The sequence below is a fragment of the Spea bombifrons genome, chromosome 2 (genome assembly GCF_027358695.1).
Source record: "Spea bombifrons isolate aSpeBom1 chromosome 2, aSpeBom1.2.pri, whole genome shotgun sequence".
Classification (NCBI taxonomy): Eukaryota; Metazoa; Chordata; class Amphibia; order Anura; family Pelobatidae; genus Spea; species Spea bombifrons.
In genome coordinates, this window is record NC_071088.1 from 62,110,796 (window position 1) to 62,136,396 (window position 25,601).

Sequence of the window (25,601 nt, forward strand, 5' to 3'; positions counted from 1 at the left end):
CATATGAAGATAGGTCTTTTACTTACAAAAGTATTATTCATTAGTATATATATAAGTAAAAACTGTTATTCACGCATTACCGTAAGGTACATTTAGCTTGGAGGCATTTGTGTTTTGCTAAATGTTACCTGCATTGCTGGCATTGATTGGAGAAGAGTTTTTCAATACAGGAGCTGTAAAGAACGCAGAATGACTAAAGAATGACTATTATGTACTAAAATGATAATATATCATTTTCAAAGACACCAGCAGTTGCAACAAATGGCTGCAGTTTAAATTCTGATTAGACCTGTGATATGTTAAAACCTATATAACCAGAAAAAAGAACCAGAAAACTAAAATCAAGTTTAAAAATATTTTTTAAGCTAAAAAAGAGCATTTTCACATATTGCCAATTGCCTGTGCCATGTGCATAAAACATATTAGGTTTGCTCTATAAGTAAGAAAAATGTAAGTATAATTTATCACGGCTCTACCATCATATTGTTGATGAAAATCTAGTTTTAAACCTGTCTAAATTATTCATGTTGACAGCTGATTTTTAGTTTTTAGATGCATTTTTCCCATCTAGGATGGATTCCATGAAGGCCTTCCCTGCGTAATTGCTTTGCAATGCTTTTGTCAGTTAATGAAGAAAGTATCAACTCTCCTGGAGTAGATGTTTTAACAGGCTACTAATGTAACTCACATTTTTGTATAACCTTGAAATGTAAAGTTAGGCTATGGCAATTTGACAAGCGGCAGAGCTATGAAAGCGGGGGGAAAATGGTATACAGCCATAAGAATTAAGGCTGGGAATAAACAGGAATGTGTCAGTTTACCTGTTTACTTCTATTTACCTGTTAGTACAGACTTTTTATTGCACCTACCCCGCCGTAAAGTCACATCCGGGGGACTCAGGTCTTTTGGAGCTTCTTAGTGTAAAAAAAAGTTGAAACACGCAAAGTACCAAAATAAGTGCAAATGTGGTGAAAAAAACCCCCTACAGTTTTAGCCCCCAAGCACTCTGCCTTGGGCTGACACCTATATAATTTCTTTGAAAATTTGTTCGGCCAAACACATTTTCTACAAGGAATATAAACCGAGGGTGGAAAAAAGCACATGGAATGATTCTACAGAATCTCCCAATTCATTTGGAAAGAGCACACCACATAAATTTAAAGGGGTCTCTCAGCTATCATATGCAGTTAAGTTCATATGATGACTGGAATGTCTTTTTAAGGCTCTGCCTTTCATGTATTTACTCCTTACACATGTCTTGTTCACCTCCTATGGGGATCGTGGCACAGCTACTCGTGCTTGATCTATGTCACTTTCCACGGTTGGTAAGTCTTCATCTCCTGAGTGTTAGAGTCCTTATGTGTCATACATGTACATGTGTCATTTAGAATGCATTTCCTGATTCTTTGCCCAGCTGTCTAGTGACCTCTAACAAGGCATACTATTTAAGTTTCTCATTTTGCTTTGGTCAAAAGGTTTGTACCATGTTAACTGGGGAGAAAAGGTATAGCTAAAATGATACAATGTGGAGAGTGTTTGTGTAGTGCTTGGCCTGTTTCTCCCACAAAGAGTTCATTGCTGTTGGGCATTTCACACACATAATGGGGTACACAACATTGGATGATTTGCATGTAAAGCAGCCATTGATTTTGTGGTGCAAGTTGGAGCCTGGTATTAGTATTTTATATGTGCTTGTGTGTGAATGCACAGGTCTCACATCTCTTTTGTTGGCAGACAGAGGTACAATTTACTATTTGTCTGTGAAGGGTGCTCCTTACCATCCATTATTTGAGGTTGGGAAGCTCTTCAAATGAAAGTGGTGGGTGATATGGGAATGTTGCCCTTAATCCTGTCCGTTTGTGTTTAGCTCTGGCTATTCCTTGACTATGAGTTTTGCTTTATTTCTGGTACTATAAGTCATTGAGAGTCTAATCAATGACCTATAGTAAGGTTACAACAAAGTTCAAGTGGCTAAGCTTGCACATTTACGGTAATTACCTAAAAAATGATGAAGTGGACTGAGTTCATTATTTATAAATAAGGTCAATTTGGTAATCTCACCATGGCAGCACTTTGTCACATTGTCAAACACAAGATCTGCAGGACAGCAGTGTGATTTAGGGATCAAACAAGAATCATCATCTATGCAAGGTTCGGCTCCACTTCCAAAACCCTCTGTACAGTAGCATCTGTCTCCTGTACACTGCTTGGTCAGGCATGAGGAGCAGAGAGTATCTGTGTGAGAGGGAAAAAATATAAATAAATAAATATAAATATAAATAAATATATAAAACTAACTATTCAACCGCCTACAAGAAAAAATACTTGTATGTACAATGTATGTTTTAATATTTAATATGCCAGCCAATTAACATAGGTTATGGTCTATAACATTCTATTCTCATTTTAAAATTACGTTTAAATTCAGAGAACTTTAGGAATACTTCCTTAGTAATCAGCATTCATCAATTTCTGGTTCACAGGGTAAAGCAGTGCACATTTTCCAGTCAAGAGTCATGACCACTGCCAAAATGGAACTTACCCTGTGGTTCTGAAAATAAAAAAATAAATATTAACTCCAAGTGCCACACAAGCATACATGACATCAGGTGTTGTTACCGGCACCCCCTTCTACAGTAAAACAATGGAAAAGGATAAACTGATCTGACTTGTTTTCGTGATTTTGCCACCATGGCTATTTGTTTTACTTTAGAAATTCTATACATACAGTGCACCAGAAAATACTTACTATATGTTGCAACATTTGGCAGAAGCAAGTTGGTGGCAACAAAGAAAAGTAGGTTTATTACATACATATTACATACATACTATAAAATAGCAGACTATTAAATACATTTTTATTAAGAAATTGTGAGTAAAATGTGAGTAAAAGAACCCATTATTATTTTTTTGCAAATCTTACTTGAGCATCCGGAAAATCCTGCAAAAAAAAAAAAAAAAATTACATTTGAAACATTTATAACGGATATGTTACTCTTTCCAAATCGTACATTTTATTTTTTTGTTTTTTTGCACCACCGTTTGCTGAGTACATCTAAAGACTGATACTGTGAACATGGTTTAGAGAATTATAGTTCAGTGCTCTGGTAGCCCTTTCAAAATAAAGATAATGTCTTTTTTAAATATTTACTAGTAGTTGTCCTTTTTGTGTTAAAAAAGCTACATTTACCAAAATAAGACTGCAACACAAAGCAATTACTTGCGTGTAAGAAAAATAGATAGGATTCTTGATAAATAGTACATTTCAAGATTGTAAGCAGCCCCCCTCCTCTGTTGTTTCTGTAAGTCAAATTGTTATGTTATTTACTACATATGATGTCCAGTCTACCCTTTGATGGCACTATATAAAACAATTAATAATTATTATAATTTGTAAATGCAATCTATCTGCTGTGTGTATGTAAAGGAATATGCATATGTTTTATTATAAAATTTGGTGTTTATGTATATATATGTAAACTTCCTGAGAGATTTAAATTACTATTGCAATGCCATACTATGTATATATTTTCCCCTGGGTCTCAACCTTCTCATTCTCACTCCAATTACTAGATAGCATTTTCATTTTGAACAACAATGTTAAATCTGTTTTTTTTTTTTTTTAAATATTTTAGTATATTAATTATTTACTTCAAGTATTCATTTAAAATACCCTCCTAAACACTGTGCACACATAAAGCCAGGCTTCCCTCCCAGAATTTCAGCAAGATACCTGTGTGGATGAAAAAGCAGGAAACAAGAATGACTAAAAGGATTCTCATCTTTCTCGGCTCTAAGCACCTGAGGTGTGTCAAGCTGTGTCCTCTCTGCTTTCCTAAGTTCTAATTCCCCTTAAATAGTTTAGATCATGATTTAATTTAAGAGGAAGGGATGATACATGATCCTTATTCAAAATGTTCGTTAATAGGGCATGTTTATAAGAGGTCCTTTATCAGTGTGTCCATTGGAGACAAGCTCCTCTTACAACTTGAAAATCTCTCCTGCAAACAGAGAAAGAGTACAAAACACTGTTGGAATCTAGTCATATTTCATTAGGAAAAAAACAATTGTGCATTTGTTCCACCTACTTTAATGAACATTATTTTTACTACTACTATTGAATGTCCTAACCGTTCCCGGAAATTCTTCTAAACGACAGGTTTGCTTAAAGTACAAATAACCACATAGATAAAAGTAACTATAAATTATTTTTAATTAATTTAAAACTCCATAGAGTTGTATCTACATTTACTCTAGAACCCTTTAATCCATAATGACTATACACCTGCATTACACCTTCATCTATCTGGTATTTAAATGTTGGAGGTTTGTACGCTGACAAAAATACCTTACATCAAACTAGTTCAAATTCCAAAATAACTTACAAAATAACACTTAAACATGCTTTTAAAGAACAGCAATACACTGTGTGCACAAATATTAATCTTATTATTGAACAACTACAGCGCTGTCCGTCAATCCAGAATGTTAAGAAACCTTAAACCTGAATAGTTAAGAAAGTAAAAGTTAGCTTTTGGCTTTCTCAGGAGAAAATAAACATTTGTAATATTTTCACAAAAATCAATGACCAATATAGCCTCCCTTCTTTTAAATAACAAAATGATTTTAGCATGGAGTTAGTGATTTAACTATTTCACTGTGTATCTTTATCATTAAAGTAATGTTCTTAGTGAAATTATTATTAAAATGTCATTTTGATAAGTCATGGGACATGACTGGGGAATGAACCTGGTGGCCTACAGAAGGTACATTGACAATAATTTGGCAGGGAACGAAATAAAGTTTGGAGGACTTTTTCGTGTGCCTGAATGAAAATACCTGGAACATAAAGCTCAGATCTATATCTAATTCAATTAGTGTGAATGTTTTAAATATATACATAGAACATGGAAAGCTGAAAACCAAAACATACTTTAAACCTATAGATATCAACAGTTATATCCATTACTCTAATGACGATTATAGGCCATGGTTGAGCAATATACCAAAAAATCTAATGTGTAGAACAAAGAGAAACTGCCGTAACAACCAAGTGTGTGAATTACTAATGGCGAGTATCCCCCCCCCCCAAAACCCATAGTGACATAGAGGAGACCTAATAAAAAGATAGGACAAAACAAAATGAAATGGCTTTATAAATTAAACACTTTGACACCATTAGGTGTAAATAAAGACTTTGATGTATTTAATTTTTTGTGAGATATGTTTGTGTTGAACCTGATGATTTTTTCTATTTTTTCTTCTCCTTTTTTTAAGGAAAAATAGTTAAATCACAAACTTCATGCTAAAATGAAGATTACGTTTTGTTATTTTGTATAATAATAATAATAATAATATTAACCACAGTGAATCATGGAGTGATATGCTGTCAATTCAATTGTATGCAAAAAGTTTTTCTCCTAGTTTTAATGTGTTATTTTATAACATTAATATGTGTCATTGTGTACCAGTGAGAGATACATTTTTAGTAATACTACTGTAATACAGTAATACTGCTGTATGAAATCTTAATGTTTACAGTAAATTGGTAAAATTACAATGTAATGATATATGTAAGAATCAGATAATGTTTATGATTGAATAAAGTGAGAGTAGACATGATGATTTATAATGAAAAAATGCAGATTATAAAACGGACTATTGGAGGAAATAAACTGATCATGATATGTTTATATAAAAGACTATAAACAATGAAAAAATAAGTATGTCAAATTACATGGTACAAATGGAGAGACCATAAGGAGTTAATATGCAGTACTTGTAGAGAGTGTGTTTTCAGATACATATACCGGTAATAGGGTGATGGAATGAATCATACCGTATTTGCTCGATTATAAGACAAGGTTTTTTCCAGAGCAAATGCTCTGAAAAATACCCCTCGTCTTATAATCGGGGTAGTCTTATAGTCAGACTTCAAATAGGTCTGACTATGAGACTAAGATCTAGATCCCCCTCAGCGATGCAGGGGACCTGGGTCCTCCTGTGTTATGCCCCCCCCAACTTACCGGTGCATCTGAGTCCCCGGTGCTTAGTCTGGGCAGCGTGTAGAGCTCTACGCGAATTCGCATAGACAACTTCCACTGCAGCTAGGTCTTCAATTATCTGCAAACCCAGCACAATTGATTACGCTTAAGTTTTACCCCCACCTTGCCGGTGTTGCCGCGGATCTGCGCAGATGGGCGTACACTCACATCTCCTGGTTTGGAAGAATCGCGGTACTAAAAATGAATATCCTCCCAAGGTTTCTTTCCTTATTTCAATCTCTGCCAATCTTCTTACCGCGTTTGTCCTTTAAAAAGTATCGTCGACTTTTCACCTCCTATATATGGTCGGCTTAATCACCCAGACTATCTCATTCCCACCTCATCCGCGCTAGATCTGGGGGGATATGGGGGTTCCTGACTTGGAACTGTATTGGAGATCCGCCCACCGGTGCAGGATTGTGGAATGGTCTGTTAGGGCCCCAAAACAATGGCTGGCTATTGAGGAGACCTTCTGGGTCAACCGCTGCATGTTCTGTGGATACCGGAGTTGGGCAAATGTCTGAGTTTAGGTAAATTTACAACGATTTTCCCCACGTTCAAAGTTAGGATTATGAGGGAAGGGATTTTGACCTCGGCCCCTAACCCTCTATATCCTCTTATTCCCAACCCGAGGTTTCCCATAAGCTTATCCTTTATACGTCCTCTGCCCAACAGGTCTCTTGCATGGCTCCCTCTCCGCTACTGCCACATGTTTGCTGGGGACACCACTCTCTTGGCCGAAACATTGTTTAATAAACCTTCTATTACGCAAGCAGAACGTTTTTTTTCTTCCAATTGAAACATTTTGCCTCTTTTATTTCTAGAGACCCTCTTCTAGTTAGGGCAATTTCCTACTTTGAGACTTTGTGTACCTTAGACAATGAAACCCCTCATCGTCTCTCTACTTTATATGCATTGCTTCTGGAGTCGGTATCCACAACTATACCCTTCTTCCTGGGTCTATGGGAGAGGGACCTCTCTATTTCTCCCTCCACGCAGGAGTGGGATAATGCAATTCTAGGAATACATAAGGAGTCCATATCTAGTAGACTAGAGGAGTGTTCATATAAGCTCTGTGACGGAACCTTCCGTCACTGGGGCTTTTGGAGGGGACTGATGGCTAGCCTCCTGCCTGCTGACAATGGACCCTGACATTAGAAGGGGTTCTGTTCTTGGGGAAGTGGGTACAAGGAACCACTTTCTACTGATTTCCCCTATTGTATGTTTTCCCACATTTCCCACACAGAGACTCAGAACTGTAAATGCCAGATGGACATCCTGGTGTAAGAAGAAGGCTGATTATCTGGGCTGTAAAGAAATGTATTAATGTGTTAGGTGCTAGGTGTTAGTACTGTGTACCCCCTACTGCTGTGTATATAATAACTGAATACACAGCCAGTAGCTGTAAATCCTGTTAGCTCCTGTTAGCTCTATGTCCTAGCCATTGTTTATTTCAATTCAATTATATGTCTGTCATCATTCTATGTCTACCTCCCCAAATAATGTAATTATTTATGTCTCATGTAATTCTGTCCTTCCCCCGGATAATGTGTTGCAATTACTTCCTTCTTGACAGGGTAATTAGATCCTGTGACATTTGTCTTGCCCCTTTCTTACTTGTATATATAGTTCTTGTGTTTGGTTCAAATAAATTAGTTCCTGTTTTACCTCACGATGAGTCCTGCCTTGTTATTGAGGTAAGCCTCGATGCTGCCTTTATCAGGGCGATAGAGCTCTGTATTGCTATACTTCCATATACTACAGTGCCGCCGAGGTTCCGCCTATTTGAGATTCTACACGTTACACACTTACTAACGCACTGACATGTGTCCGACGGCATGGCCTGTGTTGTTCACCCTTTTTGGTATGAAGAATGATCCACAAAGGTTCTGCTAAGTCAACATTTATTTATTCCAGTTCTGTATCATGTCACATTAGGTGCTTGCTTTGCACTCTACTCTGGGTGTCTGCAGTTCTGACTCTTCTGAGGCATGATGTCACTTCCTGTTCTCTGACCCTTATGCATATTCATAAGGCTCAGCTCAGCACATGGCCTATACCTATAGTATACTGTATATCTGTTGTATGTTATTTTGTTTGTATATTTCATTTGTTTTGATGGTTAATATTATTTATGGAAGCAAATATCTCTGTTATCTACCTTCCGATACAGTGTTTTGGCAATATACTGAATGTACTTAACTTGTATTATATCACATCTTACTACGTATCACATTGGGCTTGTAATTATGTTACATTTCTAGCTCATTGTTTACCAATACTTGTGTTGCTGTCATTGCCTTGTAACATCTTCCTTTATCTTGTTACACTTGTATTGTATACATCTGTTTCTGAACATCACTATGACAATAAACGGAGAATTGACTAAAATCTGCAACTTTATTCTGTGAGCCTACTGTGAAGAAGGTGAAATTGATAGCTGTCAAATAAAGAAAACAAAACTATGTCTCAGCTCAGTTTATAAACCTGTCTCTGGACATGGCGATTATGGACATCATAAAGGGGGTTAGTCAAAAGAGAGGGATGTGGCAGTTTTAAATGACTAACTTTACATTATTAAGGGCCAAACCCGACAAGCTACAGCTACAAGAACACTTTGGATGGCCCTGTAGAAAGCATCTTAAATCAGTAAAGAGATTTCCCCAAAGGCACCTTATTACTGGTTGAATAAGGCAGGGCAGGTCCAAGGACAACTGTTCATAATGGAGAGCGAAAACGTGGAGCTGATACCAAGCTTTCCAGACAACACCCACTTGAGTTCATAAACCGCCGTGCTTTTGCAGGTGGAAGCATCGCATATTGGTAGCAGTTTGTCATAAACCAAGTCAAAGGGCTATTATTAACGTTCCTCTCCTTTTACCACCTCAGAGGAGTGCTCATGTGCCTGAATCCAGACAGCTTCACATATTATGTGATTGAAGTGACAAGTCAAAGAGCCCAGGAGTCTACTCCAACACTCAGTTCTTCCTTGTGTCCAGATCGAGAGAGATTGACAATTATTTTGTGTTTCTTCCATTTGCGAATAATCGCACCAGCTGTTGTCACCTTTTCACCAAGCTGCTTGGCAATGGTCTTGTAGCGCATTCCAGCAATGTGTAGGTCTACAATCTTGTCCCTGACACCCTTGGACTGCTCTTTGGTCTTGGCCATGGTGGAGAGTTTGCAATCTGTTGATTGATTGCTTCTGTGGACAGGTATCTTTCATGCAGGTATCAAGCTGAGATTAGGAGCACTCCCTTATTTGCAAATCAATTCATAATTTATTTGAAATGCGTTATTTTGGATTTTTTGTTGTTATTCTGTCTCTCACTGTTCAAATAAACCTACCATTAAAAATATAGACTGATCATGTCTTTGTCATTTTCCTTCACTGTTGATCCGAATTAATAAGGGGTATGGGATGTAGCTACCACATAACTGTTAGGGTTTCCACCTCTCCCATCAGGTGTCAGGGCTTTGGCCTACCAGCATGGTTTTCCTCATGGTTTTCTGTTTGCTAGGCCGCACTCTTAATGCGTCTGAACGCTGTTATCGCCTCGTCTTACTTTAGGTTGTGTCTATAAATGCTGAGATGCTTCAGTAGCTGATTGCCCTTCAGTGGTTTCAGACCTGATCAGTGCACTCCTGATTCCTGTGTATGAACCGGACTGCTGACGTTACTGTTCCTGACTCCTGATCCTTGCCAGTTTCCAAATATGAGTCATCTCCTGTTCCTGACCTCGGCTAGTTCTACATTTATGTTTTTGAATCCTGTTTTGGCTTATATGCCGTTTGTCATTATTTATTTTAACCCCTTAATGACCAAAAATACGCAAAACGCTTCCAAAACAATAAAACATTGGAGCAGATAAGGATCATCAGAGAGCGGCCTGACTCGTTTCATTCAGGTAGGACTTAATCATAGGCGTACCGCCTTCCCATGAGCCTAGGTTTTTAAAGGCTGTGCACGGGCAGGCAAACATATGCTAAATCAAGTGCAAAACATAAGATTGTTCATAAAAACACACATGTTTATAAACATTGAGGATACAGTAAGGATGTTCGCTTGGCCAAGAAAAAAAATTAAGTTTGGTACCAGTCACATTTAATCACACAAGACTTTTGTATTTTGCTCTGTTGTAGTTGATTACAGTTACTATTTGCAACTGTCAGAGATGGCTAAAATCTTACCAAATCAACAAACTTTGATATTTTAATATGTGTAAGAACATACTGGACTTTAAACAATGATTGGTGTTAGCAATTTATTTGCAGAGTATCATATGTACATACAAGACATTGCCACAGGAAGTTTCCTCTATCAAGAATTAAGGATGATATTGGAAACCAAATATGCAGAGTAATCCTTGCTTTGAATTAGATTACATTTTGTCTTTTACAATAGACTGTGGGTTTCCTTATCTAGATTGACACAACAGAACAGTGATAAAGTTGAAAAATACGAATTGCTTCGATGCCAGACTGTTTTGAAAGCGAAGGCGTCTGTGACACTCCTTAGTTTATAAAAATCTTAAATGTAATCATAATATAGAACAGGGTGATATTGCTCATTTTCCTAGTAGACCTGGCAGAATTATGTGGGTTACATGACATTTCTTCTCCCTTATGCTGAATAACAGCAACAATGAATTGCCCATTCCCTTCTAGCAGCAGTTCATAAATCTAAAAGAAATCAGATGCAATACCCCACCGACCACTTAATATCAGTGAGAGGCCAACTAACATTTTTATGTCCTGGTACTGAGTGTTGTGTGTGTGGAGGTCCCCCATTACCGGAAGTACTGTATGATTTTTGTGCCACCAGTCACCTGCATTGGTAGCATAACTGGAAAGTCCCATTTATACTGGATGTTCTTTTCTTGTAAAATTTGTGTGATGGGCCTAAAAGCTCTTCTCCCCAAAGAGTTTGTGGACAGTGGGGTGGTCACCAGAAGACCCAGGAAATACCGCATTTGCTCAATTATAAGACAACACTGTTTATAGGAAGACCCCCCAAAATTTGAATATTAATTTAGGAAAAAAAGAAAAAACCTGAATATAAGACTACCTTATAGGAAAAAAAAAGTTTTACCAGTAAATATTAATTCACATGTAAACTATTTTTCCATATTTAATAAAAACTATGATTGAGAAAAAATGATTTTTTTGTTTTATTTCCTTTTATTTGCCATTCTGCCTCAGTTATGCACATCCGCCCTTCATGATATGCCTTATACCCCCTTATATGCCACTCTGCCCCCCAGAAATGCCTTATACCCCTATATGTCACTTTGGCTCCCTGATATGCCATTCTGCCCCAGATATGCCTTATCGCCCCTACATGCCACTCTGCCCCCCAGATATTTCTTTTAACCCCCTATATGCCACTCTGCCTCCAGAAAACCATTATACCCCATGCCACTCTTACCCCCCCGACTTACAAGTGCATCCCTAGACTTTTCCCCATGCTTCAGAATCCCTGGTGTCTAATGGGGGGCAGCCGGTAGAGGTTTGTGGGATGCGTGCAGACAACCTCCACTGCTGCTGGTCGCTACTTCCGCCGGGGCTTCTATGACTGAGCGCCGGAAGGTGATGTCACGCTGGTGCTCTGCCATAGAAGCTGGGCGGAAGTGCTGGCAGCAGTGTAGGTTGTCTGTGCGCATCTCGCAAATGTTCACCGGCTGCGGGATGCGTACACACAATCTCCGCTGCTGCCGGCACTTTCGCCTGGGCTTGAGACAATCAACAGCAACAAAAGACAAGCCAGGGGTCCAGGTCCAATAACCATGCAACAAAGTTCTCAATGGACCTCTAGTCATGCCTCTTGGGGTGTGACGGCACTGAACCACGGCTTGCTTGTTGTGTGGGCCTCCTTGATGCAGTGATCCCAATAACGGGGGGCCTACTATAGACCGATGCTGTCAGCTACCCCGCAAACACGGAACGGAGCTCCAAAGAATATGTCAAGTGCCAATGGCCCTTACCTGGAATAGTCAGAGATTGCGAAGTAGGCCGAAGCTGTGGAATGAATGAATTAATGAAGTGGGTGAGTGTTTAGGAGTAGAAATGGGGCAGGCAGGCTGTTTAGAGAAGGCAGAGGTGGCACAAACAGGATGCTAAAGGGGAAGAGGTGGCACAAACAGGATGCTAAAGGGGAAGAGGTGGCACAAAGAGGATGCTAAAGGGGAAGAGATGGCACAGGCAGGCTGTTTCAGGGGCAGAGTTGGCACAGACAGGCTGCTTCTGGGGTAGAGGTGGCACAGGCAGGCGGCTTCAAGGACAGCAGTGGCACAGGCAGGCTGTTTTAGAGGCAGAGGCCCTGTCAACATCTGGCTTAGCGTATAGTGATAAGGGTTATGCTGCACTACTGCCAATGTCTGGCTCGGGGTATATTGATGGGAGTACTGTACCACCATCAATGTCTGACTCAGTATACAGTGATAGAAGTTATGCTGTACCATATCTGTTGAGTAAATGTCATTTATTTAAATTTATTTAATTAAGTTAAAAGTTTTTTCAGATTCCTAGTTTTTTCCAGTTGACATACAGTTTAAAAATTTGTGAAATATTTTTGCCAACATTAATTTTTTAAATCATTTATTAATTGTGTAGTTATCTTATTTCATGCAAAAAGTGTCACATACAATACATAGGATTTCTTAAGGAAGGAATTAGGGAAAATCTTAGGGAATAAAAAACTGCTATTTTAGGGTGTTCTTTCTTTAAATAGTTAAACTCTTGTTTCGTCAGGACCCCTTCTACTAAGCCCTTGTTGAGTATTTTTAACAATTGTATGCTGAAATCCTTAGTAGGGTCCCCTTTTAACTTTTTGTAGGTGTTCGTATCCCCTAAAATTCTGTTTGCCTCTTTTATGTAGTATGTATGATCCATAATGACCGTTGCGCCCCCTTTGTCCGCTTGTTTCACTACTAATTCGTGTTTATTTTTTAAGGCTTTCAGTGCTTGTCTTTCTTTTTGATTCACATTTGAGGATTTATTATTCCCCTTTAGGTTCTCCAAGTCCCTTAGGACTAAATCCGTGAATACCTCAAGATGTTCGCTTTTCTCACTCTGGGGGTAAAATTCCGATTTGGGTTTAAGTGGAGTGTGTATAAAGGATTCGGGGGGGGGGGGAATCCTTCCCGTACATATCGCCTTGTTTCTGGCTATCGTTTTTATTGAAAAACCTTTTTACCATTAGTTTTCTGAGATATCTTTGGGTGTCCATAAAAAGATCGAAATGGTAAGGGCCTTTTGCGGGCGCAAATTTAAGGCCTTTTCTCAATAATCTGATTTTGTCTTGTGTGAGTTCTGCTGTAGAGATATTGATGACCCCCCCCCCTCTTCTGGTGTTAAGTTTTTAGTCTGGTTTATCTTATTCCCTCCTCCTCTTTGTCCCCTGGTTGTCTTTGGAACCTTCCCCTTTTCCATGGGTTCTGTTCTAGAGGAATGAGCTTAACTCCCGTGTTTCTTTCCTGGGTGGTGTCTCTTTCCTTTTTGTACCCCCTTTTCGGGATAGCTCCCTGTCTAAAAAATCTTCCTTATTGAGATCTGTATTAATAGGTTTAGGAGGTTCTCTTGTTTCATTCTTGTGTGAAGAAACATTCTGTTTCCAAGACGGAGAGCGTGTTCTGTAGTCTCCATTTCTGATTTTTTTTCGGGTACGGAAATTTCTGGGGATTTGGTCTGAACTCCCTATTTTGTGTGTATCTCCTAGTGTTGGATCTAGATCTATGGTTAATATATCTTGGTCTAAATGAATTTGGGTAATTTCCATAGCCATAATTTGTATGGGTCTGTGATACTTTGTGTATTCCCTTTTCCATCTCCATTTTATCTCTGAAAAATTTCCTTTTTTTATTTTCAATAATTTCTCCCTCTATTCTTTTTATTTAAATTTCAATATCTTTGTGTTTAGAGTTAATAATTTGTGGATCTGTTTGGACACTGATTTCTTCCTCTATGCCTTGTATTTCTTCTTCAATTTTACTCAGTTGTTCTTTTTGTTGGGCCACTATAAGTTTCATTAAATTAAATGAACACTCGTCTAGTATATTGTCCCATTCCTGCATAAAGCTTTGGTCATCAAGACCAAAAGCTTGGGTCTTGTTTATCCGTAACCTTCTGGGTATGGTTTTGGTTTTTATATATTGATCTAAGAAAGTGATTTCCCACCACCTTTTGATTTCTTTTTCCATTAATCTTTCTAGTTTGATAAACAGAAAACTATTTGATTCTTGATAAACTGGTGTCTGTGAGAAATGTTATCTAGTTATTTGGTTCTTTCCTCTCTCCATGTGGAGAAGGAATTAAATGAATAAGCCATCTAGAGAAATAAGTGTATGTGCTTAGCCTTTTTGACTGTGGTTTCGTGTGGAGTTTACAAGAGTGTGTAGACAGGTAAAAAGATGAAACCGCCTGTCAAAATGTAGAATGAGTAGAAAATAAAACAGAAAGATAAATACTTCCCTTTTCTTTGATCGGATTTTACAGGAGCAACTCTATAAACATCCTCCACGGAATGTTGAAAATATGGAACAAACAAGACTTCTGTCTATGGGCGCTTGTAACTCACGATCTCAATTGCTCAAATAGAGAAGCAGATACGAAAAAAATATAGTGTAATTGTCACGTACAAGTAAATAGGAGACACCGTAGTCAGGTAGGACTCCAAGACAGAACAAGTTCAGACAAGCCGAGGTCAGGATTCCGGAGAGCAGGATAGCCGATAAACGTAGCCGAAGTCAGGATTCAGGAGATCAGGATAAACGATAAACAAGCCGAGGTCAGGATACAGGAAAACAACGTAGTCAGGCGAGCCGAGGTCAAACACAGGAATCAGGCAGTTAAACGCTATCTGGGTGCTAGCACAAGGCATAGACGACCATCAGAAGGCAAGGTGAAACTGGTCTGAGGGGTTTAAATGGAGAACCGCGGAGGAAGTCTGAATCTCCCATCAGCCCCTCATGACATCACTTCCGGTGTCTGTGACTCGCGGCCATCTTGTGGATGGCGTAATCTCCCTTCATAAATTCCTCCAGTATGTGAGTTCGCCACTAGAGGTCGCGCATGCGCAGCAGCAGGACGCCGTGTACCAGGAGGTCTGCCTCTCCTGCGCGGCACTTCAGAGGAAGGCAGCGGAAGCGGCCTTGCGGTGGAGGGGGGTCTCCCTCTCCTCCGTGGGGGCTGCTGCGGAGGTGGCCGTGCATTGGAGGGGGGTCTCCCTCTCCTCCGTGGTGGTTGCTGCGGAGGTGGCCGTGCGTTGGAGGGAGGTCTCCCTCTCCTCCGTGGCGGCTGCTGTGGAGGTGACCGTGCGTTGGAGGGGGGTCTCCCTCTCCTCCGTGGTGGCTGCTGTGGAGGTAATCGTGCGTTGGAGGGGGGTCTCCCTCTCCTCCGCGGCGGCTGTTGCGGCAACGTGGGAACCGAGGACAGGTGAGTAACAGTACCCCCTCTCAAAAGGGCGCCCTCAGGGCGACCACCAGGACGAGAAGGGCGTCTTGCGTGGAAGGCACGTATCAATTGTGGTACTGAAAGGCGTGCCGCTGGTACCCAGGAACGTTCTTCTGGACCGAGTCCTCTCCACTGTACGAGGTACTGTAGACTGCCTTGTTGCCACAGGGAATCAAGAATGGCCTGGGGGATACGACTCTCCAAACCCCTCCTGGAAGTCTCAGCAGTAGACTGTGCCCCTCGGGTATACTGGTTGCAGACTAGAGGTTTCAGCAAGGAGGCGTGAAAAATACCCGAGGAATACGAAGCGTTCTGGGGAGCGAGAGTTCGTACGCCACCGGATTAATCCGGCGTAGAACCGGAAAGGGCCCAATAAAACGCGGAGCCAATTTCATAGAAGGAACCCGGAGTCTCAGGAACCGCGTGGACAACCAAACCCTATCACCGGGTTGGTACGAGGGATTGGGAGATCGCTTCTTGTTGGCCTGTCTCTGCTGGAGCTGAGCAGCACGTTCCAGGGCGGAGTGAACAGAGGCCCAGGTGGCACGGATGGAAGCGAGTCTCTCCTCCAGATCTGGAACAGGTGAAACCGGTAAAGTCCCTGGGAGAGACTGCGGGTGGAGGCCATAAAGGCAGAAAAACGGAGAGATCCTGGTAGCCTCCTGGAGTGTGTTGTTCCTCGCAAATTCAGCGAACGGCAGTAGATCGGCCCAGTCATCCTGGTGGTCATTAATAAAGAGGCGCAAGTACTGTTCTAGGTGCTGATTAGTCCTCTCCACCAGGCCGTTCGTCTGAGGGTGATACGCAGAGGAGAAAGCCAAGGTGATTCCCAAGGACTTAGTAAAGTCGCGCCAGAATCTAGCAACAAACTGGGTCCCTCTGTCCGACACAATCTCAGACGGTACGCCGTGCAGACGAACGATGTCCCGGATGAACACATCCGCCAAATTAGAGGCGTTGGGAAGCTTCCTAAGCGGGATAAAATGAGCCATCTTTGAAAAGCGGTCAACCACCACGAGAATCACGGTATGGCCCTTTGAAGGAGGCAGCTCGACAATAAAGTCCATGGCCACATGAGTCCAAGGAACCGAGGGACAAGGGAGTGGCTGAAGTAGTCCAGCAGGACGTGTACGACAGGACTTATTGGCAGCGCATTTGGTGCATGAGTGGACGAAGGCTGTAGTGTCCCTCCCCCAGTGGGGCCACCAAAAAGCTCGAGAAATCAGGTCCTTGGTGCGCGCTACTCCAGAATGTCCCGAGGTTCTAGCGCCATGAAGCGTGCGTAGCACAAGGGTGCGTAAGCTAGGAGGCACAAATAGTTTCCCAGGAGGTAAGGAGGGCGGAGCTTGTCCTTGAAAGCGAGAAATACGATCCAGCAGGGGAGTATACCCACGTAGATGAATGGCAGCGATGACCTTGGCAGGGGGAATAATGGGTTCGGGTTCCCCATTCTCCTCCTCTGGTCGCGTATGCATACGGGACAATGCATCCGCCTTGGTGTTCTTAGAGCCTGGACGATACGTCAACACAAACGGAAATCGGGATAGAAACAAGGCCCATCTAGCCTGGCGTGGATTGAGGCATTAAGCAGATTCCATGTACTGGAGGTTCTTGTGATCTGTCAAAATTAAGGTAGGTACAGAGGCTCCCTCCAGCAGGTGACGCCACTCCTCCAAAGCAAGGATGACAGCCAATAACTCCTTATTCCCGATGTCATAGTTCCTCTCAGCCGCAGAAAAGTGCCGAGAGAAGTACCCACAAGGGTGCAGCGGTCCGCTGTATGATGCGCGTTGAGAGAGAACGGCACCAACCCCAGATTCCGAAGCATCTACTTCCAGGACAAACGGTAGATGCGGGTTGGGATGCCGTAGCACCGGGGCAGACGTGAATCTCTCCTTGAGAATAGTGAATGCAGACACTGCCTCCGAAGACCACTCCGCGACTTTGGCACCTTTCTTTGTCAAGTCCGTTAGAGGTGCAACGATCTTGGAGTAGTTGCGAATAAAACGCCGATAATAGTTGGCAAATCCAAGGAAACGTTGAAGAGCCTTGAGGCTCCCGGGCTGCGGCCAGTCCTTGATTGCTTGAACTTTGGATGGATCCATGTCGAACCCCTCAGGAGTGATAACGTACCCCAAAAACGTCACTTTGCGAGTCTCGAAGACGCACTTCTCTAATTTAGCAAATAATCCGTGTTGCCGAAGATGGGACAGTACACGACGGACCTGTTCGCGATGAGAAGGCAAGTCTGTAGAGTAAATGAGGATGTCGTCTAAATAGACCACGACAAACTGCTGGAGGAAATCTCTGAGACAGTCATTGATAAAGTCCTGAAACACCACCGGGGCATTGCATAATCCGAACGGCATGACTAGATACTCATAGTGTCCCGAACGCGTATTGAACGCAGTTCTCCACTCATGACCGGCACGGATACGGACAAGGTTATAGGCCCCACGAAGATCCAGTTTAGTAAAGATCGTAGCCCCTCGTAACCTGTCGAATAGTTCAGAGATGAGGGGAATCGGGTAGGAGTTACGTCTTGTGATCTTATTCAACCCTCTGTAATCAATGCACGGTCTCAACTCTCCATTCTTCTTCTTAACAAAAAAGAACCCGGCACCAGCAGGAGATGTAGACCGACGGATAAAGCCACGCTTGAGATTCTCCTCGATGTAGGTCTCCATAGCCTTGGTCTCAGGAACGGATAGCGGATAGACCCGGCCTCTGGGCGGCATAGTACCTGGAAGGAGATCAATCGGGCAATCATACGGCCTGTGTGGGGGCAACTTCTCTGCCTCCCTCTTGTCAAAGACATCCGCAAACTCCTGGTATTGTCTGGGAAGAGCTGTAGTAACGGTCTCCAAGTCAGAGGACATACTGGCCAGTTTGACTGGTTTGATGCAATGCTCCTCACACGTTCGACCCCAAGAGGTAATCTCTCTAGTAGTCCAATCGATGGTGGGATTATGCGTCTGTAGCCACGGAAAGCCCAGAATGACTGGAGTAGAGGGAGAGCAGATAACCAGGAACTGAAGCGTCTCATTATGAATCATGCCCACGGAGATTGTCACCGGTGTAGTAATATGGGTGACCTGGGCAGGATGCAGAGGTCTGCCATCAATGGCCTCGAGTCTCACAGGAATGTCCTTAAGTGTTGTGGGAATATGCTGTTGGTCACAGAAACCGGCATCGATAAAGTTCCCAGCAGCACCCGAATCCAGAAAGGCCTCTGTGCAAACAAACCCCGCAGGCCAGGACACCCGAATCGGAACAGTCATTCGAGTGTTACTTGAGTCAGAGGACATACCCAGCACACCCAAAGCAGGTCCTCTGAACCACTCTAGGTGCTGGCGTTTCCCGACTTCTTAGGACAAGAACTTGCCCAATGCCCTGCCGTGCCGCAGTACAAACAGAGCCCCTCTCTGTGTCTCCTGGATCTCTCATGCTCTGACAAATGGGTAGTCCCCAGTTGCATGGATTCCTCAAAGGCAGAGGAATTCATAGGTGGTGGTATGAACTGGGGAACAGCACGCACAAGATGACGAACTCCTCTGTCACGTGCTTCCAAGTCGTCCCGCTGTGCCTGTCGCTCACGGAGTCGAAGATCAATCTGTGTGATGTAAGCTATTACAGAGTCTAGGTCAGACGGTAGATCTCGAGCAGCAATCTCGTCTTTTAAAGTCTCTGATAGCCTGTGCAAAAAGGCTGCAATCAGTGCTTCATTAGTCCAATCCACTTCAGCCATTAGGGTGCGACATTCTATAGCATAGTCCATCAGAGAACGTTCCCCTTGGCGAATATTGAAAAGAGGACGAAGCAGTGGAACTCCTGCCTGGAACGTCGAATACAGAACGTAGTGCAGACACAAATTCGGAGTAGGAACGAACCACCGAAATATCTCTCTCCCACAGAGGTGAAGCCCATGCCAGGGCCTTGTCGGTCAGGAGCGAAATTACGTATCCCACCTTAGCGCGGTCAGAAGCAAAGGCATAAGGAGAAAGTTCGAAATGAATTTCGCATTGGTTAAGGAAACCACGACAAGTAGTAGGATCTCCTCCATAACGTTGTGGCGGCGGAAGGTTCGTAGGAGCATGAACCTTGGAGACTGGAGCCGGGAGGGAGGCTGACGGAGGTGCTACTGCTGGAGACTGTGCCGGTAATCCAGGATCAGTGCGCTGAAGGAGAATCTGGAACGCCTGGGTAAACTGCTCCAGACGATGATCCATCTCATCCAGCCGAGCCTCACACGGATCTTGAAGTCCCACCGAAGCGGGTCTCATGATGGCCTTCTGATTCTGTCACGTACAAGTAAATAGGAGACACCGTAGTCAGGTAGGACTCCAAGACAGAACAAGTTCAGACAAGCCGAGGTCAGGATTCCGGAGAGCAGGATAGCCGATAAACGTAGCCGAAGTCAGGATTCAGGAGATCAGGATAAACGATAAACAAGCCGAGGTCAGGATACAGGAAAACAACGTAGTCAGGCGAGCCGAGGTCAAACACAGGAATCAGGCAGGTAAACGCTATCTGGGTGCTAGCACAAGGCATAGACGACCATCAGAAGGCAAGGTGAAACTGGTCTGAGGGGTTTAAATGGAGAACCGCGGAGGAAGTCTGAATCTCCCATCAGCCCCTCATGACATCACTTCCGGTGTCTGTGACTCGCGGCCATCTTGTGGATGGCATAATCTCCCTTCATAAATTCCTCCAGTATGTGAGTTCGCCACTAGAGGTCGCGCATGCGCAGCAGCAGCACGCCGTGTACCAGGAGGTCTGCCTCTCCTGCGCGGCACTTCAGAGGAAGGCAGCGGAAGCGGCCTTGCGGTGGAGGGGGGTCTCCCTCTCCTCCGTGGGGGCTGCTGCGGAGGTGGCCGTGCATTGGAGGGGGGTCTCCCTCTCCTCCGTGGTGGTTGCTGCGGAGGTGGCCGTGCGTTGGAGGGAGGTCTCCCTCTCCTCCGTGGCGGCTGCTGTGGAGGTGACCGTGCGTTGGAGGGGGGTCTCCCTCTCCTCCGTGGTGGCTGCTGTGGAGGTAATCGTGCGTTGGAGGGGGGTCTCCCTCTCCTCCGCGGCGGCTTTTGCGGCAACGTGGGAACCGAGGACAGGTGAGTAACGGTAATACAGTAAAAACACTTTGGAACTTCAGGACAAAACTTCAATGGTTACACTCACAATGTGTATGAACCTTTTGAGCCTCCAAGAACAACTCTTTGACGTGTGTGTCAATCCATCAATCCCATGGACATGAGAAAAAAGAAATATACCATAGAATGATATCTTTCTAGATCAGTGTACACGCAATAATTGGATGCACTCACATTTAGGTGGATGTACCGCGCATATCAGATGTATATCTTGGAGTTGTGATGGTCTTTGGTGAAGTTCTGGATATGAATCTTGTAGATCCTCAATTTCTTTGGGTCCTGGTCAGGTAATTCCTCTGTGTTCCAATGACAGTGTTTTTAAAGTGCAAGTGCTCAGGAGAATCAAATGATAATTAATGATAGGGTGTGTGTGTGGTTAAAAAATATATATAATTAATGATTTTGTCCAAAATTCATCAGGATATAATTATGTGTGCCATGATCAAATAAGAGGAGTAAATCAACAAATAAATAATTTATTCCCGGGACTCGGCCCTTAAAAAGTAAATCTGAAGTTGTATCTCATCAGTACAAAAAAAATCCGAAATGTACTAAAAAAGATAAATAGATCAGTTCAAAAATGGTTAAAAAAATGGTTAAAAGTCAAGTATGCTGTAAGCAAAATGTCCTCTACGCGTTTCGCCAGTGCTTCGTGGCTTCCTCAGGAGGTGTGAATTCAGGTCTATGGAGTGCTTTCTTATATGCTTCCTCAGGCATCACGTACACGTTTCTTTAGTTCCGTGCGTCTTTTCGGATCTCGATGGTGTAGCGTCATCACGTTGGCCTTCGTGTGTTGTGCGTACGTTGCAGCTGGAGTGCCCGTCTACCTTTCCAGCACACGAAGGGATTTTGTGGCTATTCGGTCTGTCATCCTCAATCACCCTTTACGTAAAGGGGAGATCGTGTGTCCGAAAATGATTAAAAAAAAATCAGCAATGAATAAAAAACGCCATACTTGATAATATAGTGTGTGTAGTGTGTATTATTCTGTATTAGAAATCAATACATAGCAGGGGCATTATCAGTGATAAAAATCTGTATGGATTAGCTCTAAGGGTAGGGCAATATTATGATAAAGGGAAGAATATCTATATTCTCAGAGGGGAAGAGTCTATTGATAAAATGGTATATATATAATAATGATATATGGAGGGGCAACACAAAAAAGCTAAGGCAAAAACCAAGGAGAATTAATTGGATATATAACCTTGTGGATGAAAAATACCAACACTGTGGAACAAAGGTAAATAAGAAAGGTTGGCATGTGTAATGTGTATATTTACTGTATATTAATTTGATCAAGGGGGAGGGAGAGAAAAAAAAATGTTGCTAAATAAAAGATAATATATCTATTTCCAAATTTAAGCCCCCCTTTTTATAGGTTTTTAGTTTAAAAATCCATTCAGTTTCCCTTTTAGAGACATGTTCCATTTTTATGGGGAGTTGCCAAATACAGGATCCGCCACTGACCATTTGGACTATTCTAGAACAGCCCCGTAGGGAAAGAATTGGACGGAGGGGCCCCATGAATGAAGTGCCGGACGAGGTACCCCGTGGAAAGCCTAGTGTTAAGGGTTAAGGCATGACTAGGCGAAATTTTAGCACCTAAGGTGTTAAGCTTTTGAGGCACGTGCAAGACCAGAAGGGAGGGGGTAATTGCCCTCCCTGAGAGGGTATATAAAGGGGGGGGGGTTATGGTATAGGGTCAGCATTTAAAAAAATATTTTCCCACCCATCCCTCCCTGATTTTTTGCATTAGCCGGGGGCTGAGGTTTTTAAGCTGGTACGGTGCAGGAGTTAACCATCTAGGTTTGGTTACTTGTGGTGCACAGAGGTATAAGTGCAGGACACTCCAGGGGCAGGTGCCCCTGTGAATCGTATGGTCGTGTGACTGCCGTGCTGGGGAACGCCGGCAGTTCCAGCAGGGATACAGGTGGATACGCCCATACCAGCAGGTTACTTCATGGTTATGATTGGTTATCATTGTGGTTGTTATTTTGTAAAATGTTTATATACTGGGCCAAAATATGTTTGGCTAATAAATGGTTATAAAGTTATCAATGATGTAAACATTTAATAAAGGTTGAGTGTCGCGGTGCTGTGTTATATGCGGTCCGCACCGCGGACAAATAAAATCCATAGTTGACAATAAAGTTTTTGAAATAAAGAATTGTCTCTTGTTTTATTTAGAAGGGGGGGGGCGAAACTGGACGCTACTTCATTCATGATTACGCCTGTTGCTCAACCCTTATTTTGCACCCTTGTGCTTTTGCCTCTATCTAGACTAGAGGGTACTACAGCAGACCACCTGATAGGAGTGCCTGCCAAGAGATAACACCTCCTTTTCTATGCTCCTACGTTAACCCTGACAGAACATCTTGTATGTGTCCCTTGAGCACACAAGGCAATGACCTGCTTCCAGAGGGATAAGAGAATTATAACCATGTTTTGATTAGTCTCTGACAGAGCTTATCAATAGTAAGCAATGTATCTTTCATTTTGTCTGAGTGTTTAGTAGAGTGAAAAAACACTAACACGGACTTTTAAGTTTCAAACTGTATTAAAATTAAAAATAAAATAAAATTGTACACTAGGTGGCAGTGTAACCATATTCACAAAATATTGTGGGAAGGAATAGTGGTATTAAAGCCTAACAAAATGAAAATATATACACTGGATATTCCGATTAATCATGAAACCTACTGCTGATTAAAAGAAGACCAATGTGCTATTTTTTATTTATTGAATATTTTTATCTCCAGAGACATGGGACAGCTATGAGTTCTTTGCACAATCCTATGCTAATTTGTTAATGAGAAGGTGGGAGCATACCCACGTCTTTGGAGATAATAATTATTTTAAGTCCTCTGATATTGATGTAATGATCTTGCTGACCAATTTGTCAATTATCATAATGATAACGCATTTAAAAGCAAAATTACATATGTTGACCTTGAATTATATGGAGACCCTCTTATGGTTAATATATGGTTAAGATACCCTCTTCTAGCTTTAAAAGTTGTTCGCAAGCTGATAGCAGTCATCAAAGACATGTTTTTGGCCAATATTCCTAAGAGTGAATAAATATAAGTTTGCGGCAGAACTGTTCTGATGATATAACATTTGAAAGAGAAGCTAAAAAAACTATTAACATAACTAACTGAAATAGGTTATATGGATAAAGATATTAAAAAAAGTTACTTTTTTGCCACAAGCGAGTACAGAGATTTCTTATCTGTCAAAAAACATAGCGAAACAGTGGGAAAACCTACTTTCGTGACTTTCTATAGTAATGAATACTACTACCAGATTATTACCAATATCTTACTGCGACATCTACTAGTATTCAGATTGGATAAACAAACCAAGTTAACACTTACTGGAATGTTCACATGTGGAAAAGTCTGTAAATGGTATAATTTACCTCCCGTCTTCCAGTCTTTACTTCCAGTATTACTGGTAAAAATTATCCTATTAAATAATTTATTAATTGTGTAGTTATCTTATTTCATGCAAAAAGTGTCACATACAATACATAGGATTTCTTAAGGAAGGAATTAGGGAAAATCTTAGGGAATTGAGTTAAGTTTCCAATATCCGAACATTTCTGACAGTGTAGTTGGATGTTAGTGTTATTTCCAGGCAATTGAAAAAATTGCTAACTCAATCCGTTGTGTTGATCTTATTAAAAAATAATATAAACATGAAGCATTCTGGATATTTGAATTTGGTACTAGACAGCCACAAGGATTAAATAGTGAAAAGGATATAACACATTGTTATTCAATATACAATTAAATGGGATATAATACATTTTTATTAAATATAATATTCAAATTGTTATAATTAAATAATAAAGAATCAATAATTTAATTAAAATAATCACAAAAGTGAGTATACCCCACACATTTTTGTAAATATTTTATTATATCTTTTCATGTGACAGCACTGAAGAAATGCCACTCTACTACAATGTAAAGTAGTGAGTGTTCAGCCTGTATAACAGTGTAAATTTGCTGTTCTCTCAAAATAACACACAGCTATTAATGTCTAAACCTTTGCAACAAAAGTGAGTACATCCCTTAGTGGAAATGTCCAAATTGTTGCCAATTAGCCATTTTCCCTCCCCGGTGTCATGTGACATGTTACAGTGTTACAAGGTCTCAGGTGTGAATTGGGAGCAGGTGTGTTAAATTTGGTGTTATCGCTCTCACACTCTCTCATACTGGTCACTGGAAGTTCAACATGGCACCTCATGAACTCTCTGAGGATCTGAAAAAAAGAATTGTTGCTCTACATAAAGATGGCCTAAGCTATAAGAAGATTGCCAAGACCCTGAAACTGAGCTGCAGCACGGTGGGCAAGATCATACAGCAGTTTCACAGGACAGGTTCCACTCAGCACAGGCCTCGCCATGGTCGACCAAAGAAGTTGAGTGCACGTGCTCAGCGTCATTTCCAGAGGTTATCTTTGGAAACTTGATGTATGAGTGCTGCCACAATTGCTGCAGAGGCTGAAGGGGTGGGGGGTCAGCCTGTCAGTGCTCACACCGTACGCCGCATGCTACATCAAATTGGTCTGCATGGCTGTAGTCCCAGAAGGAAGCCTCTTCTAAAGATGATGCACACAAAAGCCCGCAGTTTGCTGAAGACAAGCAGACTAAGGACATGGATTACTCAAACCATGTCCTGTTGTCCCATGAGACCAAGATAAACTTACTTGGTTCAGATGGTGTCAAGTGTGTGTGGCGGCAACCAGGTGAGAAGTACAAAGACAAGTGTGTCTTGCCTACAGTCAAGTATGGTGGTAGGAGTTTCATAGTCTAGGCATGCATGAGTGCTGCTGGCACTGGGGAGCTATAGTTCATTTAGGGAACCATGAATGTCAACATGTACTGTGACATACTGAGGCAGAGCATGATCCCCATCTTTTGGAGACCAGGCCGCAGTGTGAGGAGTGTACT